Source organism: Mustela nivalis, assembly GCF_964662115.1.
Source record: "Mustela nivalis genome assembly, chromosome: 11".
Taxonomy (NCBI): domain Eukaryota; kingdom Metazoa; phylum Chordata; class Mammalia; order Carnivora; family Mustelidae; genus Mustela; species Mustela nivalis.
In genome coordinates, this window is record NC_139030.1 from 110,682,827 (window position 1) to 110,699,886 (window position 17,060).

The window sequence follows — 17,060 nt, forward strand, 5'->3', positions numbered from 1 at the left end:
GTGCGCGCCGGGGCCGCGGGGTCGCCGCGGGGTCGCCGCGGGGTCGCCGCGCGGAGGGCGTCCGACTGCTCTTCTGTGGGCGCGTTTCCAGCACGTTCCTAGGCGAGTGTCCCGAGACAGACCGGCCTTCCGAAGCTCCAGGGTAATTCGTCGTGAATCCTCCTCGCATCCGTAATAAATGTTCATTTTGGAGACCGAGCATTGTCTTTCGTATTTTATCTTCCTTTTCTGAGGAAGGATGGACCGAGTAGTACAAGCTCTAGCCCTCGCACATCCTGGGCCCCGCCTGCCCACGTGGAATCTTCGTTACGCTCCCCCCAGGTCGGAGGTCGGTGTCTCACGTGGGCCTGGGAAGGGCCTCGGGGCGGACAGTCAGGGGGTTGTGCAGGGCAGCGGTGGGAGGTTTGGCGGGAGAGAGGAGCACCGGTGCGGCCTGTGTCTGTGAGCGAGAACGGCACAGGGCCCGGGGCACCACAGTTTAGCCTTTCCCGCTGCTCCATCCCCTTCCCAGGTCCTTGCACACACACTTCATACACGACGTCCCACCTCTGAACTACGTCCCGGGCCTTGACTCTCTCGAACGCACGTCGTGCCCCTGCCCCCTGCACCCCACTCACCCCTAGAAGCCTCCTGTCCGCTGGAATATCGAGACTTCGTGGAAAAGTCCGAAGACGGTTTCCGACGTGATCATTGCAGTTTCTGACTCGATGCCTCATCAATGCGCCGTTTTCCCTTTGTTGTGACTAGCATCGCTTCAGAAGCTTGGCCACGGGACTCCGGCTTCTAGGGGGTCATTTGCTCTGAGGATCGTGTGGTACCACTTTCTGCCTCTATTGAAGTTCCTCAGCCTTTTTTCTCCCGGGAATAATCTAGGCTAGAAATCACCGCCCTCCTGTGAGATTAGGCTCTGCCCACACTGAGATCACACGTGTGTCTCTTCATCCGTTCTCCCCGGTTTTCACGTTACCAGCCCTTTTTGCTGTTTCTTTCAGTTTTCTCCTCCCTCTGATCCTTTTCTCTGTTCAGTTCATACAATAGGGTCTTCTTTTATCCAGAAGAATAGTTATCTTTAATACAGGAAGTTAACCTCCATCCAGCTGATAGAAATGGAAAGGAAAAGTGAGGCAGACACATCGGTTCCTCTGATACTTTTGCCCAGGAGAGACACATAAATCATTCCAGCTCGACTTCCAACTGCAAGAATTTATTCAAAACTTGGTCTCTTGGTCGGGTTCTCCCCTCCAGATCTAACCTTCCTAACCACTGCTCAGAGTGACCTTAGACATGGGGATCTCAAACCGCTCATGAGACAGCACTCTATTCCTTAAGATTCTGTAGCGTCCTTCCACAATCCCACAACGCACATTTGAACTGTTTTCCCAAAGTCCCATCACTTCCTTATTTAACATTCACTTGCTCAAATCTCCTTTTGTCTAATTCTATCCCTATTTTTTAAAGAACTGCACAATGCACCAATGCACCTATCACCACTCCTTTGTGCCACTTACTATGTGCCGGACTCTAAGCTATTCAACCCAAGTAAATGGCCCAGAGTTAGAGACTTGGTGTAAGACTTGGTTAGAGACTTCATACACTAGTGTATGAACAAAGTTTCTCTGTTCTTAGAGTTTATATTGTCAACCACTGTCCAGGTGTTTCTCAGAATTTGGGCCAGCGACCATCCACATCAGAGTCACCTAGGGTGCCCTTTAAAGTGCAAATGCCTGGTTCCTACCACCTATCTCTGTAAATGATGAAAATGAATCAGTTACATGAAGATTTAAAGAAAGAATCTTTTAGATAAAGAGAACAGCAAATGCGGGGTTGGCAATAAGTAAGGATCAGAATAAAAGCCTTGGGAGCCAGAGCACAATGAGACCACAGAGGTAGAAGGGGTCAGATCATGGGGGTCTGGAAGCTCTGGGTATAGTTAGACAGGAAGCACTAGGACAGTTGTAATCAGATGAATATACTCTTCCTTATATTTTAACAGATGGCAGCTGCCCGCATCAGAGTTGTAGAGCACTGGAGTTGTTTTAGGGGAGCAGCTGCCCAGCCAGGGTTGCCTTGCATCCAGAGAAGCCATGGATGAATTCTTGCCATTGGAATGTGAGCAGGAGTGATTTATGAGCAAACGTATCAGAAGAACAGATGTGTCTGCCTCACTTTTTCTTTCGATGTCTATCAGTTTGATGGATGTTAATTTCATGTGTTGACAATAACTAGGTTTTGCTCTGCGCTAGCCTAACCCTGACTAAAGGATCCCCTAAATGGGACTATGAGGCGAGTGAGAAGTAAAGTCCACATTACACAAATATGAGGGTTTCTTTATTGTAGTAGTGACTGTTACCTTAAATGATACAAGTCACATGACTTACCCTTTGCTGAGACCATGTGGGCTACTGTGTGGACAGTAGTGTGGGAGGTGGTAGGGAGTGGCAGCAAGAGTGCTAATAGTGGCAGTGTGGTTGTTCTAATGGACTGATGGTGGCTTGGATTTGGTTGGTGCACTGGAATGGTATGAAGTGAACGTATTAGATATACTTGGAAAAAATTTTTTTATGAAACTCACAAGATGTGTGAATGTTCTGGATGTCGGGTGTGACAGGAGAGAGAAACCAAGTAGTGCAAGATGTTTGTCTTGAACTCACTGTAAAAACAGTGATGCGGTTTCTGAGCTGGAGACCAGAACTCTCAAAATCCTCCCTTAATTGCCATCCTTCCAGTTAGCATTAATGATCAGAAAAAAAAAAAAAAACTTGGCTTAAACTATGGAAAGAACCTAGGTGTCCATCAGCAGATGAATGGATAAAGAAGATGTGGTATATATACACAATGGAATACTATGCAGCCATCAAAAGAAATGAAATCTTGCCATTTGTGATGATGTGGATGGAACTAGAGGGTATCATGCTTAGCTAAATAAGTCAAGTGGAGAAAGACAACTATCATTTGATCTCCCTGATACGAGGAAGTGGTGATGCAACATGGGGGGTTAGGTGGGTAGGAGAAGAATAAATGAAACAAGATGGGATTGGGAGGGAGACAAACCATAAGTGACTCTTAATCTCACAAAACAAACTGAGGATTGCTGGGGGGAGGGGGTTTGGGAGAAGGGGGTGGGGTTATGGACATTGGGGAGGGTATGTGCTTTGGTGAGTGCTATGAAGTGTGTAAACCTGGCGATTCACAGACCTGTACCCCTGGGGATAAAAATATATGTTTATAAAAACAAACAAACAAACAAACAAACTTGGCTTACCCTCTGTCAGCCAAAACATCTGATAAAATGAAACTCATCAACAAGAAAAATGGCCATTTTAACCTCACATGGGTTTAAATTGCTTTACTCATTCTTACCAAGTTGGAGGATGGGTGGAGAAGGATTGTATATTTTGTACTTGCAATTGGGAAGTAAAGGTGATGATGTTAGTCACAAGTTTCTGTAGCTCTGGACTGATCTAGATTTGGAGTATGGCTACAACACACTTTATAACTATATAGTTCTTGGAGATTGTTTATTGCTTCCTTTCCTCTCTGTGTCCTCTGAACGTGGGTCCACTCAGAGTCACGGTGTCTCCAGGGAAGGGCTCTGTAAGTGCTGGAGGGGTTGGATAGGAAGGTGCTCTGTAGGCTAATGATGACTGTCCCCTTGGCTCTCAAGAGAGGTGGTCATTTCCTTACAAATTGGTCACAGGAGGAGCCTATCTGGGGCGAGTAAAAGAGAACCCCTAGGAAGTGTCGGTAGCTGGATCTGAACTCGAGAGAGAGTCTTTGTGCAGATACATGACGGTCTCGAGTCAGTACTGTAGTTTTTTCCTTCTCTTTCAGCCGAACTGCCACTATTAGCACTTGAGATCCCTGTGACTCTCACTGCCATCCATAAGCCTGCCTCAGTGGAATTAAGCCAAGTCCCCACCTGTGAGACCTTCCGTCTTAGGAGAGAAGGGGACTGAGCGTGAAAGGAGAAGGGGCAGAGGGGGGAGGTCATCACATACCCCCCGAGAGCCGTTCCTGCTGATTCCTGGGTTCCTGCTCCCCACCGAGCCTTCACACACACGCCATGGCTCCCCGTCTGTTTTCAGTCCCGTCCGTGGGAATTCAGTGCGTGTGGCTTCTGCAACCAACTGAGTGAGAGAAGTGAGCCGTAATGATGACTCTGTACTTACTTTCATTCATTCATGGCTTTTTAAGTCAAAGATGAAAAAGAAATAGCCCTTGTCTCAAGGAGCTCTATTTGAGAAAATAATAACACCAGTTAATGTGGTAACAGATGTATAAGCACAAAGTGCTCTAGATGCAATCAGAGGGGCGCTTAGTCCCACAGGCCCCTCCGCATGTTTACGTCTGTTTCATCTGGGAAGACTGTGTAGCCTGGGACAAAAGGCAAATTTGGCGGAGGACACGATACCAGAGCAATCTTGACGGCTGGGTAAGATTTCATCATGCAGAGAAGGGGGTGCTGAAGAGTAGTAAGACAGGAAACAGCAGGTGAAGGCATTGTATTCTATTTACAACTAGGAATTGTGTCCTGAGGATATTCTTGGCTGAATAAATTAGAATGTATCATCATACCATAAGATAATGATTTGCCAACAGCAGTAATGGCTCATATTCTAACCACAGAATCTCTCATAGGGGTCACTAGGGATATGAGCTGGAAACGGGAGCATATTCTATCGTAAAGTTATTTGTAACATAAGGCAGGGCTTACTCTCTGCTTTGTCTGCTTTAGTTTCATTTTCAACCCATAATTTGACATGCATCATTTACTCAGTGTAATGTGGTTGATTTGCTGCAAATTAAAAGTTGAAAGAAATGATGATAAATAATCTACCCAAAATTCAGACAAAACCATTTGACTCTCCCACTAGATGGCATAGGAAGAACCTAGAATAACATAATACCCAATTCTCATGCTAGACTTGAAAGAAAGGAGTTTCTATTTCCATGGTTGCCTGAATCTGCGTATTTTCTATTAGAAACAAACCTTCTATAAGTAATATCTTTGTAATTGTTTTTTCTTGAACAATGATCTATTTAAAGCAGTCATGAATGCATATGGTTTAAATTCATAGTAAATAGGAGGATATGCTGATAATTTATTAAACCCTTTTTTTCAACAGATTTAAGCCATTTTTTTTTCATCAAGCTATTTTTTTGTTCATTTTTCATTTTTCCATATAGTTTCTTGGAGAGCCCAATTTAGGGTTTATCTTAGTGATATCCTTGTCAGAGATTCCTGACTTGGGGAAGAAAATAAAAGTTAATAATTCTATATTATTGTGACCTTGGTAGACAAGGCACTGTCATTTACCAGTTACAGGTTTTACAGAGTCATCAAAAGAGAAGGAATCATGAGAGACTGTGGACTCTGAGGAACAAACAGAGGGTTTTGGAGGGGAGAATGGTGGGGGGTTGGGTGAGCCTGGTTGTGGGTATTAAGGAGGGCATGTATTGCATGGAGCACTGGGTGTGGTACATAAACAATGAATCTTGGAACACCAAAAAAATAAAATAAAATTTTTTAAAATGTGAAGGAATCCATATTTACTGAGTAGAAGCAAGAGGGAACTCTCATGTGACCTGTGTAATTAAATCCACATTACTTCAAGAACATTAACAAGTATTACCCGAGATAAAAAGAAATCCTACTTACTTGACCTTTAATAATAGAACCTGTCTAATCTCAATGTAATTATTCAAAACATTGAGTCCCAAATAATTTCGTCTTCATGTGAACTTCATATAAGCCCTAGTCTAACTTTATTTTAAGAATGTTGAAGGAATGTGATTTTTGATAAGCTGCCGTAAGTGACTGTTGGGGAGCAAGAGCTGTCTTACGTAGCTAGTCTTTTCTGGGCATACCAGGACTCAAACTTCCCCAAATCCCTGAGTTATCTGGAGTAGAGCTGCATTGGATAGGCACTCAAACTTCGGAAAGACTGCTTGATCATGAATACCGAGCCAAGTAAATATATCTTCCAAATAAACCCCAATCTTTGATGTAGCTGGTGCTGTAGCTCCACAAGGATTCATTCAACACTTGTTTACTGAATGCCTTCTTTGAGCCATACTCTGTGCTGGACTCTGAGCTAGCTTGAACAGTCTGACTCTAATAATGGGGCAGCGGGTAAGGAGGCAGGAATAGTATCACCTGCAATAATTATCTCTTTCTGCAACAAGGGCTTCATAAATCACAGTAGTTTGCAACACTAGAATCCAAAGGACACTTGACTTGAACCAGAGTGCCCCCAGTAATCATAACTGACAGTCTACCTGGCTAATGAGAGTCCTTACTGAATGTAGAAGCCCTGCTTGATTCTGTTCCAGTAATTACAGCAAGCAGGAGCAGAAAACCAACTCCTGCTGGTTCCTACATGCTCCCAGTGTAGGGTTTTTTCCTATATTCTATAACCCTGGGACACCTTTCATCAGGATCTCCTGAATTCACTTATTTTAATAAACATTCTGGAGCCCTACTGTAGGTCACAGAACCGTATCTCCAGATTTCTTAACCAGGAGGCTACAGCAGAAAATATACATGGGCCAGTTCCCAAGCACACATGAGATCACCAAGGACATTCTGAATCAGAAGGGATGTGTGGGGACCTCAAAATGTGATGAGTTCCTAAGCACAGCTAGGGTCGGGAGACATCACAGTTGGGTCCTGGACATCAATGGGATGTCATTTCTTACTGCTTATCTTCGGTGAAGACCAGCTTACGAATGTCCTTCCCTAGGGAAAACATCAAAGAATTAATTGACTGAAGGCACTGAGTATGGATTCTACTTAAGTAACTTATGTACAGGAAATTACTTATCTGGAATGCTTCACTTCATTGTTAAGTTTTAATAGCAGTAAAAATAGTGTGACTTTACCAAGGCCTAGTCTTCCCTAATTCATTAATGCATAGAACTATCAGAAGTCAAAATGCAGAGGAATACTAACGTGGAGTCCCCACATGTTCTGGTAAATGTTGCTTTGAAGCAGAATTAAGTTTGGGGAACTTACATAGAAAAATCAGAAAGTGATTTTTTAAAAAAGCTTTCCTGTTTGGTGACAGACGTGTGCACGTGTATACAGGGATCTGTATAAACACCATACGTTCCAAAACAAGTCCAGCATTGTACTGGGAATTTAAATGTTTTGTTCCACTGATTTTCACAACTGTGCTGCCGGGTGGTAGTTATTACGATACCCTGTTATACAGAGTGGGAACCTAAAGCTTGAGTAACTTGTTCAAAGTAACATAACATAGCAAAGAAGCTCACAAAACAAAGGAAGATGTTGAACCCTCCAAGGTTCGTGAGATTTCCATTCTACTGTGCTTATAAAGAAACATAGAAAGAAACTAATGCAATAAAAGAAAGATATTTAGTGCTAAAACTTTCATGACATTTTTTCTTTTGCAATATCAGAAACATCCAGTAGGCTGTACTCCTGAATCAGTTTTCTAACTGAAAACCAAGCCATTAAACAGTGACTTTTTTAGAGCTTCAGATGTTTTTTCGATGTTTTATTTTATTTTATTTTATCTTTTTACATTTTTAGAAAATTCTAGTTTCTTTTTAAATTTTTAATTTTCCAAGTTTTATTATTATGTTCAGTTAGCCAACATATAGCAGTACATCATTAGTTTTTGACGTAGTGTGCAATGATTCATTAGTTACATGCAACCTAGTGCTCATCACAACACATGCCCTCCTTAATGTATTATTTTAAATGAAATCTACAACAATAATTTTTAAAATTTCTGTATGCATACCTGGAACGTCAAAAGAAAACATTGTTTTGCATGCATTGGTTTTTGGTCCTTAACTGATTTTTTATATTAAAATAGTACCCTATTAAAATTGTTTGTGGAATGTATTGATGCTTCCCAGCTAGGGACAGAGCTTTATTTTATTCCATCATTGTGAAAGTGATGTTATATTATCACAGGCTGCCACACAGCTTAGCCTGATTTACAGACTTGTGATTAGTTTACCGGAATGTCTCCAGGTATGCCAAGGCTCAGTTATTTTAAAAACACCAAAGACAATAGTTCACAAAATATGGTCCCCAACCTGATGCACCAGCACCACCTGGGGTCTTGTTAGGTAAATTCTTAGCATCACTCCAGGCCTACTAAATCAAAACCTCTGGGAATGGGGTCCAGAAATCTGTGGTTTAACAAGCCCTCGGGGCAATTCTGAGGCACACTAAAGTTCCAGAACGACCAACTTAGGATAGTTATCACAAGTATCGATTTCTGGGGTGCCTGGGTGGCTCAGTCGGTTGAGTGACCGACACTTGGTTTCAACTCAGATCATGATCTCAGGGTCCTGAGATCCAGCACTGCCATGGGGTCTGTGCTCTGCAGGAAGTCTGGTTGAGATTCTCCCTCTCCCTTTGCCCCTCCCCCTGCCTGTGCACATGGTCTCTCAAATAAATAAATGAATAAATCTTTTAAAAAATGTAGATTTCTGATACTCGACCAGATTGAATCAGAATCTCTGGGTCCTAGGAATCTATATTTATGAATGTCCCAGTGATTCTTAGACACGCGGAAGCTTGAGGACCACACTGGTCCACGTGGTATGATTTAAGGACACTAGGAAAGATCTGCTCTTAATATTTTTCTCTCCTTCTTAGATGGAGAGAAAATCATACACAAAAGGCAATTAATTTTATAGAATTAAGTTTATCTTTGTGTATGGTGTAAGAGAATGGTCCAGTTTCATTCTTTTGTATGTAGCTATCCCATTTTCCCAGCACCATTTGTTGAACACACATACAGTGGACTATTACACAGCTGTCAGAAAGGACGAACACCCACCCTCTGCACCAACATGGATGGAACCGGAGGGGATGATGCCGAGTGAAATACGTCACACAGAGAAAGACAATGATATGGTTTCACTCCTATGTGGAACATATAGAATAGCACAGAGGCCCACGGACAGGGAGAGAAAACTGAAGGGAGGGAAATCAGAGAGGGACAAGCCATGAGAGACTACGGACTCTGGGAAACAAATGGAAGATTGCAGAGGGGAGGGGCCCTGGGGAGGATGGGCCAGCCACGTGATGGGCATTAAGGAGGGCACGAGTTGTGATGAGCACGGGGTGTTGTACGCAACTAATGAATCGTTGAACACTACATCAAAAACCAATGATGTACTATATGTGGCTAACTGAACAGGATAAAACAAATTATAGTCTCCATTAGTTTCTAAGTTTATTAGGTCATATATATTTTAGAGTAAATTTTTTTCATTAACTAGGTACTTAACCTTTGTAGGAGAACTAGAAAAGGGAACAATTAAACAGGTCAGATGTTACAAAGAGAGACTAAAAAAGCCTGGATGCTTTGCCTCTGAGATCTGATTTATGGATACCTCACATTATTCGTTAGGAGATGTCATAATTCCAGTACAACATCTTCAGTGTAACATCCTTTAACCAACCCCTGCCTCCTGCAAAGAGAACCTTCTAAAAGTCTACTGGACAATAACCAAGCAAAACTTATACTCTGAGTATAGGTAATAATGTATTGTCATGTTTATTTAGTTGTGTGCATTTTTTTAGTGTAGATAGAACTTATATAGTCAAAGACATAAATACAAAACACGAGACACACAAGAAAATTAGTATCATTACTTTATAATCACTTAAACATTTTTCAAATAATATATATCTATCTTATTCAGCAGACTAGGTTCCATATGGCTTCCTGTTGCTTCAAAATAGATACAGTTACAACATGGGTGACCCCGGAAAGCATTATAAGTGAAAGAGGTCAGGTACAAAAGGACACATACTGCATGGCTCCATCTGTATGAAATACCCCAAATAGGTAAATCCATAGACATAGAAAGCAGATCACTGGTTGTCAGAGGCACAGGGACTATTTCATGAGTAGGGGCTTTCCTTTTAGAGTGACGAGAATGTTGGGCAGGGGATGGGGGTGCTTGTTGTGATGGGAGTTATATGTAAGTGATGAGTCACTAATTTCTACTCCTGAAACCAATATTATGCTACATCTTAATAGAATTTAAGTAAAAATTTGAAAACAAAGCAAAGCAAAACCAAAAAGTTCAAGATGAAAATGAAAAAAAACCATAGAATGATAAAGATTTTCTTGGACTAGATTGTGGTGATCATTGTACAACATCGTGAATGTACTAAATGCCACTGAATTGTACACTTTAAAAGGGTAAACGGAGATGGGTAGTACTCAGGCTGTAAAAAAGAATGCACTGCTGGGGTTGGGGGGATCCTAAAAGATACACCCCCAAATGGCTTAAGGGGTGACCTAAATTTGGGAAAATGTCAAGTTACAACGTTGAAAGCCAACTTTGACTTACATAAATGCTCTGGCATGTATGTAAACCATACATATGCTTTAGCTTCCCAACAAAACAACAAAACAACAACAACCTCCCACCACCCCCAGACAAAGCACAGGAAGCCACATCCCCTGTAGTCTCTTTGATATAGAGCCATGGTGCTGCTGTCACAGCTGGGCCACAGTCCCTGTAGGTCCACTCACGGGGCAAGGCTTCCTACACCGCAGTCCGCACTGGTTTCTCATGTGACTCCACAGAAAGACAGGGAGCACGTTCATCTACTCCTCTCCTACCCCTCTCCCACCCCCATCACCCAGCCCCCAGGCAAACATAGGTCTCCCCTATGAGATAATCTAAGAATGGATGTTTACTTCTCATGCTGGCTTTAATTAGTGATTATCAGTGTTCCTGTGACCGTACATAAAGGCTATTCTCACTTCATTCCTTCAGAGAATTCAGATGTATTTACAAGCTGTGACCCCAATTCTTGTACCTTCCTATTCCCACTCCCACTGTCTAGAAGCCAAATTGCCCTCCTAAAAATTCATATATTATATCAGGTTTAGATTAAAAAAAAAACCTACATCTGAAAGCTTCAACTGAAAAACGAGATTGTGAACGGCGTTAGAACGAGACAAAATGGTGTCTGCTGCGCCTTCTGAAGGGCTGCGCTTGGTGTGGGCGCTTCCGTGCAATTCGGTGTCACCCACGCTACCCACGACAATGCTCACAACATTGCCATCTCTGATCTGCAGGAAATGTAGCGGGCGCTGTGTTTATTCCTGTCACCTCCTGTCTTGAAGCAAAATGCCAGCGCTTCATGCAGCCTGGAGTGGTAAACATCAGCTGGAGAGAAGCTCTTATTTAGGGAATTTATCGCAAAATGAATTTCTGAAGAAATTAATATAAGAAGGCGGAAGCACCGTTTACGAAGTACAGCATGTGCAAGGAGACGTGTCCAATGATCGATTTCTGAGGTAGCCACGAACACCGTCTCTTCTGTGGTTTCCTGTTTTGTGGTTTTTATATGAAACACAGATTTTGCCCCATAAGCCCACCAGTTGTGCGCATCCGTGACCCAGATCCTTGTACTACTAATACAGGAGACCTGATACAGGCTGATGATTTGATACGGTGCTAATAAAATTAAATTATTTTTTAAAAACCTGCCAAATGGGTAAGATGTTTGCCCTATATTAGTGACTATCATTTTGAAGTGAAACCTACTTTAATGAGTACCTGACAAAGAAACCTTTTAAAGGAAGGATTATCTTTGACATGAATATATTCAGCTACTGTTTATACAATGAAATCTTAACTAGTTGGTAAAAATGGCACAATATTAGGACGGGCGTAGAAATACTCCATAAAGAAAATGTAAAGGCTGCCTGAAGAGTTAATGACTAATTCTGTTATCCGAGCTGGTGCCTCAGTGACAGTTTGCTCTGGGAAAAGCTTATGTTTCTGGCATTGTGAGTGCAATCTGTACATTTGCATTATACCCAGAGCCTTATTAATGCTATGTGTAAATTATAGACATTATCAGAGGAGGAAAGCATTAAGTTTGCATTCTGCTTTTTTCAGATACAAGGCAAGGTAATTATGATTTATGACCCTGTGACTATGTTTTGTGTCTTAAAACTGAAAGATAAGGGAAAAAATGGGAAGTACTGGAGTATGAATGTAATAGAACTTAAAATGATGACCTCATTGCTAGGGGCATGTGGGTGGCTCAGTGGGTTAAGCCTCGGACTCCTGGGTTTGGCTCAGGTCGTGATCTCATGCGTCATGAAACTGAGAGTCCCGCCTGTCAGGCTCCAAGCTCCGACCGGGCGTTTTCTAGAGATTCTCTCCCTCCGCCCCGCCCCCACTCACATGTGTACTCTCGCTCTCTCAAATAAATAAATCATTTTAAAAATGATGACATCATTGCATTTTTCACCTTCAAATGATCTGTTAAAGCACAGATAAATACTTTGTCATACAGTGGTCTATTCTGTTCAGAGAAGAATGAAAAATTTTAATGGTGGGCAATTTAGGCCATAATGACAGGATAAGTTGTTTATTATGAGCCTGAAGGGAAAAAGGCTAAGTTGTGAATTCGTGAGTCCACAACGAAACAAAAGATAAGTAAATGGGCAATCTGTTCATTGTTCTTCATCGCCGCTGAAGACAGCAGCTTAAATTGGTTAAGTAAAAAACATTCTTAGCAGTGTGGCTAAGAATGATGAAGGAAAATACAGATTACTTCTCCTTGTAGACTTTTAACAAAGGGGACATGTATCTCTAGGTAAAGATTTCCCTGGTGGCTGAAATATGAATCATATATTTCTTGCTGGTCATGAATTCCATGGAAGCCTGTTCTCCAAAATAATGCAGTACTGTGTTGTCCCACACAAGTGGTGATGTCTTCTGTGTTTAATGTAAAATTAAATATTTTTTGCATTGAACTTCACTAATTTAGGAATTTCCCACTAGTCAGTAGTGAAACCCAAAATGAGGACTCTGCATTCTGCGTCTCCTACTTAATCATAGAGTAAGGTGTAAGGGAGAAGTTGGGAGACGTGGACAAAAGGATTGGAAAATGGATAAGGACATTGAATATGACTATTTTAAGGCAATGATTTTTAATATGAGCTGTAATCAGAATCATTGGTGCAATTTAAAAAAAAATACCAGGTCTTTTTAAAAGACCAGGGTAGGTCTTTTCCAGTCTTTTAAGGATCTGCAATGTTTATAAAATTTAGCAAAGTATGATGGTTTAAAAAAAAATCTCTATACCAACTCTTGTTTCAGAGTAATATGAACCCATGATAGGATTTAGTAGAAGCATATGATATAGTAGTAAGAAGCATAGTGAATCAGAACAGGTACAGTCTAGCCCTTACTCCATTATTTGTGAGGTGTGTGATATTGGGCAAGTTACTTTATTCCTTAAGGCTTTGATTTCCTCATGTGTAAAGTGAAGGAAGTACATGGCCTTCGGGTCACCTCTGGTTTCCTGATTATCTGGCAATATGATTGCACAGATTTTCTTGTAGGAATCTGTGCTGACAACATATTTTCCAACTTGAAAGATATGGCAATAGCTTTACAACAGAGAGGCTCGAGACATCTTACTAATTTTATTTCAGTGTATTTGTCATAACCAGTTTTATTTTTTTTTAAAGATTTTATTTATTTATTTGACAGAGAAAGACCACAAGTAGGCAGACAGGCAGACAGAGAGGGAGGGAAGCAGGCTCCCCGCTGAGCAGAGAGCCCAATGCGGGGCTTGATCCCAGGTCCCTGAGATCATGACCTGAGCCAAAGGCAGAGGCCTAACCCACTGAGCCACCCAGGCGCCCCTCATAACCAGTTTTAAATAAGACTATTGACTCGAGTCAATCATCAAGTTGAAGACCATTTTGTAAAAGACGTTATCCATGTGTATTCAGCAGACATTTTTGGGCAACTGCTGTGTTCTAGACACTGTTCCAGAAACTGTGATGATGCAAAGATAAAGAAGACACAGTCCTTATTACCAACAACCTGATGGTTTTGTAGAAAAGACAAAGCAAATTTGAAAATGGAATCCAAATTCTTTTAACCTTTAAAAGGCACATGCATTTGCATCAACACTCCCCAAAATAATAACAATAGATCTGAGAGCGAATTGTGAGAAATTTGTTCTTTTACTGGATTCTTTCCTTTCTTGAATAATATCTTTAAATCCCTGAGGAACATTTCCATGTCCTGTCGTCTGTTCAGGTACTCACTGATCAGCTGACCAGCCATCCTGATCTAGATGTTGTAGCTCCAGATCCTACAACTGATTTTTTGAAGTTCTGTAAACATCTTCCCACGCTGCTGTTGGCTCTTTTTCATTTCACACCTGCTGTACTCTGAGTTCTTCCTTAATTCCTAAAGCACAGCCAAACCTACCATCACACTTAAGATTTAACTGAAGGCTCAGGTATAACTGAAGCACCATTCAGAAAGTACTTGCAACTCAGCTGCCCCTAAAAGTTACTTGCTACTTTTAGGATCTTCCATTAGTATTAAATACAAATAAATTAATACTGTGTGTTGGAGACATGGCAGGTCCCCCAGGCATCTTCGGGTTGTGGAGTTCTTACACTTAACCTTCTTCTTTTTCTAGAACCAGGAAGAAGTCTGCCATCTTCCAGTCCATGCCCGGGCCCACCTCATCTTCCACCCTAGAATGACTGACTGTGGAAACATCTGGTTCCTTCGACCTCATCCACCAGGTGCTCTTTAGCCTTAGGAGGTCAGCAAGGCGAGAGTACCACTTTCAAAGACATACTTCAAAGTCTGGTTTATGTAATTAAAAGAACCCAGGTGTGGGTGGCCAGCAGTTAGCCGTGGTCACACTCTTACAAGACCCTTGTGGGACATGACTGCAGCATGAAGCTAAGAGAAGGTCAGATCTGGCTCCCGACTCTTCTAAACTGATCTGTGGGAAAACTTCTATGTAAAGGACATTCGAACCTCCCAATGGGAGGGGGGCAATTTTCAGGCATAAGACTAAATCCATATTTAGGAAAAAAATTTTATCTGTCTCTGTCTCTGCAAGGGTATATTTATGCCAAAGACAGAAAAATGTACATTGATCAATGGTGCATTTAGTGTGTTTGTCTGAAATACTAGCTTTCAGATTAATGGTGACTTAGTATCTTTCTCTAGAACAGTAAGTAGTTATTACATTTATGAGAGTATTCTGGTGATTTTCCTAAAGCAAAAGAATCTGCTCCCAAGATGAATTAATGTTTCCACTAACACTTTGAGAGGATGTATTTCCAGTAAAGAAAAAAAAAAAAACTTGACTTCACTGAACACCCCATTCTAAGGGTGAGAAAGACTTTTATCCAGACTGGGGACAAGAGGGAGTGAGGATGGAGAAGCGTTCAGGACAGGGAATGACTGAAGAGCTCGCCAGAGTTTAGATCGGGAGCCGAGTGAACTGGGGCAGGGAGGTCAGGAGACAGTGATCCAGGCAGATGGGAAAACATTACTGAACTCTTAGAGACCAGAGAGAAAGAGGGTGCCTCTAAGAGGAGGTGACATTTTGGTTGTGAGGTCCTGGAGGGGGTAACATTTTGGTTGGGCAGTTTTGACATTCACACCTATTTCATGACTCTAAAAACAAACATACAAACAAAAAAACCATTAAACTTTGATTTTTGAAAATCACTAGGCAGTTTGTAAAACAGACACTCTCACCTCATCTCTTACTCTCGAAGATGGAAGGGCACCACAGAGAGAGGTTATGTTGAAAATGCAATCAACTGTATGCTATATCAAAGACTACGTAGTTTGTAGACTATGGGAAAATGGATATAAAATATCTTATTTCCTGAGGCTTTATCACAAAATTTCTCTGTACCTAATACCATGCCTGCAGTATTCTATATCTATTGATGAGTGAATGATTATGGGACTGTTATAAAGGATTTTAATATAATTCCTCAAATAGGTGTCTCATTTCTAATTCTCCCATACCCAAATAAGAGATTTAACTACCTTAATGTGATGATCTTACTATATTATCTCATTTGATCATCCTAACAACTCCATAAAGTATATATGGCATATAATTTTCATTTTATGGCTGTAGAGACCTAAGCTCAAGGTAAGTGATCCAAGGTCACGATTAGAAATGAAAAAAAGGTGAATTTTTAATCTAGGTGTACTGCTTCTAGTTCTTTCATAATTTATACATTCAGCAAACATCCGCTGCAATCTCTGTTGAAACCTCAGCTCAAACCACCAAGTCACACCGGACAGTAACTGAGAAATAGGTTCTGTTGTTGACTAGAACCATTTTATGAACTGAATCGAAGGTTTCCAATATTTGTCACAAATAAAGACTTTTGGGGGAGATTCTGGCTAATCAATTGTATATTATGCCAAATTGTTCTATTTTGAGATATAAAGAAGTGTTGATTGCCTTTGGTGATCCCAGCCACCAAAAAGGTTGTGAGGCCTTCCCACAACCCCTCAACGTCTCATACATGTATTTCAAAACAATTTTTTAAAATTTTGTTTATTTATTGAGAGAGAGAGAGAGAGTGAGAGAGCATGAACAGGGTGAGGTTTAGAGGGGAAAGGGAAAGGGAGAAGCAGACACCCCACTGAGCAGGGAGCCTGATGCTGGCCTCAATCCTGGGACTCAGGGATCATGACCTGAGCCAAAGGCAGATACTTAACTGACCGAGCCACCCAGGAGACACCCCCCCCCCCCCAATTTTTAAAATTATGATCCATAATGTCAGTATAATGTAGTTTGTTAAAGTCTACTTTCAACCCACTACTTGTAAACGCTTTTTGGCATTCTGTGGTACGCGAAGCACATACTTAAGTTTGCTCTCTGCTCTTTGCTTATTCTAATCTGGGATACCAGATGCCCTTTTTCACATTTTCTTTCTTTCTTTCTTCCTTTCTTTCTTTCTTTCTTTCTTTCTTTCTTTCTTTCTTTCTTTCTTTCTCTCCTTCTTTTTTTTTGAGATCTATTTATTTATTATTTTTTAGAAGACTTTATTTATGTATTTGACAGACAGAGATCACAAGTAAACAGAGAGACAGGCAGAGAGAGAAGAGGAAGCAAGCTCCCCACTGAGCAGAGAGCCCGATGCGGGGCTCGATCCCAGGGTCCTGGGATCGAAGGCAGAGGCTTTAACCCATTGAGCCACCTGAGCCGAAGGCAGAGGCTTTAACCCATTGAGCCA

The 17,060-nt window shown here is 41.5% G+C and overlaps 1 long non-coding RNA gene across 1 annotated transcript in view; it reads left to right on the forward strand.

Annotated features, from left to right (window-relative positions):
- The window catches only part of LOC309844176, a 66,627-nt gene extending 49,964 nt beyond the window's left edge, over window positions 1–16,663 (forward strand). Inside the window, exon 3 of the long non-coding RNA XR_014300537.1 lies at window positions 14,474–16,663. This is a non-coding gene — a long non-coding RNA (uncharacterized lncRNA). The remainder of the gene's footprint in view (window positions 1–14,473) is intronic.
- Window positions 16,664–17,060: the final 397 nt, after the last annotated feature.